The 4,916-nt window shown below is 35.0% G+C and overlaps 1 pseudogene; it reads left to right on the forward strand.

Moving 5' to 3' along the window:
* Window positions 1-270: 270 nt before the first annotated feature.
* Window positions 271-3,974, forward strand: LOC123217622 (annotated as a pseudogene).
* Window positions 3,975-4,916: the final 942 nt, after the last annotated feature.

Genomic DNA, 4,916 nt, shown 5'->3' on the forward strand with positions numbered 1-4,916 from the left:
AAAATTTATCGTTTCATGGACATTTTTCTCTTAGAAAATTGTGTCTTTCCAGGTAAAATCGGTAAATGGTAACGCCCCCAGATTCAGATTCAACAAAGAAAGGACAAAATTTAAAGACGTATATTTTATATACAAAGTGCTAAAATATTTAACAAATAAACATTATAATAATAATAATAATAATAAAAAAAATCCAAAGTTACACATCTATATACCACAATCTCGCATCAAGCCTCTTCATTCATCTTCCTGCTTCCATATATGCAACCAATGGCTTCTGAACACATAGCTTTACTTGTTTATTTTCTGTTCATAGCTTCGTCTTCAAGAGCACAAAATGAGCTCATACCTCCTTCCCAGTTGGAGATGTTTGTTGATGAGGTCCCAAATATGCCTAAAATCCAAGGTTTCAGCCTTTTCAATGGCCTCCCCAAACCCAGGCTGCTCAATATCGGCATGTTCAAGACGCAATGGGTAAAATTTTCCTTCTTCAATTTCTTCCATATTTTGTGTTTTTGGCTCCCTTTGCATTACTTGGTTTGCTGGTTTGGAAGCTTTCTAATAATTTTTTTGCTTCCAATGTCTATTGCCATTGAGCCATGGGTTGGCTAGTACATGACGGGTTAGTTGTTGCGGGCAGTTCAGTTTTTAAAACTAACTTGACTAAGTTTGGTTCAAATCGAATTCATTTAGACTCTTGAGTTAGGAAGGTGGGGTAGCTTGTTTTAACTTACAAAGCTACGCAATGAGTTGATTTAATTTGAATTTGGTTTGTGACTTGATTTAAGTCTTATCTAATAATAGTTAAAACAACATTATTTTAATTATTAATGGAAAAATGTCTTCATTTTGCCAATGAGTTGTAACTTTGAATTACAAATTCAAGTCATGCACTAGAACAGAAGTTTGAACTTTGTTGAGTTGAGCTCGAGCCACCCAATTTTTCATTCAGGCCAAATTCAAACAAAGGGCTATTTGGGTTCGGTTTGGTCTATATCCATCCATACCTATATCAAGTTTCAAACTATAAATGAGTCGAACTGCTCATGAGTTACTCACAGTTTCACTTGTGTTGAGTTGGGCTACACTTGATTTTATCAAATTGAATTCGAGTTAGAGTTGTTTAGTGAGCTTGACAATCTTTGTGAGGTCATGGTTTGACTATAATATAATATTAATAAATCTTAAAACTTTAAAACTTTATATTTATGTTTAAATTATTACCTTTTTCTTTATATTTTGAATATAAAAATAATTGATAAATATAAATTTTATAAGTTAAACTATAATTTGTTAAATCATTTACAAATTTTTAATTTATCAAACTCAAATTTAAACTCGTACTCACGTTATGTTAATTGCTTCTTGTTAGTCAATCATCTCTTCGTTATCGACTCTGTCAGGTACGCCTCGATAAATTGGCATGAATTCTCAAGTATTAACCTTCCCTACGTCAAGACAAAATTTGTCTAGAATCTTTTCATCGGTTGCGTTCAAACATTCATTTTTTTTAAGGCCAAAGCACTATTTCCTACCCAAACTAGGTTGAACTCTCAAAGTTTCTCCTGTTAACTTTGAAAATTTTATTTACCCACCCATAATCGGTTGAATCTATTAATTTTAAGGGTAAAATAATTATTTTATATTTAATATTAAAAATAAAATTAAATATGATTTCATTTCCTGCCTAAATTTAAAAAACTAACTTTTCTCCCCTAAGTCAAGTTTGAAAAGATCACATTCCCCCCCTAAGGTTTTGTTTCAAAACCTGTTCACTTTCTCTGGTGCCATCGCCGATCGTCTCTCCCTCCTTACGGTTTCTCTTCCACCGACGGCTCGTCCCAACTCCACCCCAACCTATCCGACACCGAGAGACGTCGTTTGGAAAGAGAAATCATCTTCCTAGACAACGAAGATGAGATCGATTGATCTCGTCTCCGTCATCTAGGAAGACGAGTCATCTTCATCTCGGAAGACGATTTCTCTTCCTAGACGACGTCTCTTGATGTTAGATGGGTTGGGGTGAAGTTAGGGCGGGCCGTCGATGGAAAATAAATCATTGGGAGGGAGAGACAACAAGCGATGACGCCGGAGAAAGTGAATGAGTTTTGAAATAAAACCTAGGGGGGAAATGCGATCTTTTCAACTTGGCTTGGAGAATAAAATGTTTGTTTTAAAACTTTTAGGGGGGGAAATAAGATTAAATTTTTAGGGGTTAGAGTTTGGTTAAATTTAACTGGTCATGGGTAGATAAATGGTATTTTCAAAGTTAACGGGAAAACTTTGAGATGTCAGCATAGTTTGGGTGGGAAATAGTGCTTTGGCCTTTTTTTAATTACCAATTTTTAATTTTTGCTTTATTATATTATGTGCAGAAATTCCGTCGAGATCTTCCTCCAACTCTAGTGTTCGCCTACTGTACATCTGAGCTCACAGCAACTGTACCTGGTCCAACAATCGAGGCCGTTCATGGAGTTGACACTTACGTGACGTGGGAAAATCACCTCCCTTCAGATCACATTCTTCCATGGGACCCAACTATCCCCACTGCCATTCCCCCCACTAAGAAGGGTGTCCCAACTGTGGTGCACCTCCATGGTGCCATCGATGAACCCGCAAGTGTGGCAACGCAAACGCATGGTTCACCGCTGGATTTGCAGAAAAGGGTCCCACGTGGACGAATCAAACTTATCATTATCGCAACATGCAACAACCGGGGAATTTATGGTATCCTGATCATGCCTTGGGACTGACACGTGTCAACTTATTGGCTGGCTTCATTGGTGCCTACTTTTCCGTGATCAAAATGTGGAGGCCCCACTTGGACTCCCTAGTGGTGATGAATTTGATCGAACGTTGTTTGTGTTTGATCGTAGCTTTCGTAAGGACGGTACGATATACATGAATTCCACTGGAAATAATCCCTCCATACATCCACGGTGGCAACCTGAATATTTTACTGATGTAATTGCCGTCAACGGGAAGGCTTGGCCTAGTATGACAGTACGACATCGTAAATATAGATTCCGGATAATCAATGCCTGCAATGCTAGATACTTTAGATTCTTCTTCACCAATGGTTTAGGATTCGTCCACGTGGCATCCGATTCAGCATAACTTGGAAAACCTATGGTGAGCAATGAGACCATCCTGATTCCATTTGAGATTGCTGACGTGGTAGTTGATTTTTCAGTCAAAGTCCGATTTCGCCATTTTATCTTTTGATGCACCCTGTCCATACCCGTTGGGAAACCTGTTACTGATTTTAATGGTAAGGTGATGAAGTTTGTCATAAGGAAAAATAAGGAGGCTGACACATGACATGTACTAGATACGTTGATGAACTATCCGTCACCTAATTTATCCCGTGCATCACAAACACGGTATATTGCCGTGTATGAGTACATGAATGATATTGGCCAACCAACACATCTTTTCATCAATGGGAAATCATACGATCAACCGGCAACCGAGACACCGAAAGCTGGGACCCGTGAGTTGTGAAATGTGATTAATCTAACAGGTGATAATCACACATTACATATTCACATTGAATTGTTTGCGGTGGTGGATTAGACAGAGTTGGTTAACTTGACAATGTTCAAAGCATGCAGGACAAATTTGAACAATGCAATCAAGTGTAACATAAATACGTACGCTCGTGGCAACAACATAACAGTGCCAACACATGAACAAGGGTGGAAAAATGTATACAAGATCATACCTGGACATGTGACAAAGATATTGGTGAGATTTTCTTACATACACTCAAATGTACAGTATCCTTTCGATGCAACTACAGAGCCGGGCTATGTGTATCATTGCCATGTAAGCACTTTGTCTGATTTTCTTTTATTTTATTGAATTAATTTTTCTGATTTTATATTACCCGTTGGATGTGCAGATATTGAATCGTGCAGATATTGAATCATGAAGACAATGCAATGATGAGGCCCCTTAGGTTCATAGAGTAATTAAGGGTAATACTGTAATATTTCATAAAGAATATTAGTTTTTTTTTTTCGTTGTTAAAAGAGGGCTCTTGACCCTCCTTATATTTTAAAAAAATTTAAATAAAAGTGGGCTATTATCTTGTTCTTCTAATTTTAACTCCTTTTTCTTTGTTTTTGGCTTGGATGTCCTTGTACTCTATGTACAATTTTGTATGGCATAAATATTTTGTTCTGAGATATAAAATTTTGGGTTATGAGATAATAGCTAAGTGTTAAAATTGTTTGATAAGAGACTAAAATATGTGTACAAATTAATTTAATGAACTTATTCATATAAACTTAGACAACAATATACAAAGTAATGTAATTATTTATAATTTTTATAATTTTAAAATTATTTAATCATATATTATCATATCAAATTATTTAAATAAGATAATAAAATTTATTTTTACGTATGACATTGCTTTTAAAGGAAACAAAGTACTACACGTTTGAAAGACCTTACTTTGATACAATAAAACTTTGATACTATAAATTATACCTAGTTACCCGTGACTTTAATTAATTTTTAATTCTTTATATTTTGATAAGTACCCATTACTTTTATTTGGTCAAAGGATAATTTTTCACCTAAGTTTTATCCCATTTTCAAAAGTACACCTATGATAAATGAAAACCAAAAAATTTACCTATAGGTTAACTACTATTAAAATTTTTAGTTAGAGATTGGGATAAAATTGTTATTTTATCTTTAAACCTTATAACATAAAAAATTTATATAATTTTCTTTTCTTACTTTAGAAAACTAATAATTTTTTTCATGATTAAACTTTAAAAAATTCACTTTCCCTCCATTTCTAGTTTCATCTTCAACCAACGATCTTTTGAAATTCGATCGAAGATCTTCTCTAACGAAGGATGACCTTTTGTCATCAAGATCAGGAAGAAGCGATGAAGGAT

Source organism: Mangifera indica, chromosome 5, assembly GCF_011075055.1.
Source record: "Mangifera indica cultivar Alphonso chromosome 5, CATAS_Mindica_2.1, whole genome shotgun sequence".
Classification (NCBI taxonomy): Eukaryota; Viridiplantae; Streptophyta; class Magnoliopsida; order Sapindales; family Anacardiaceae; genus Mangifera; species Mangifera indica.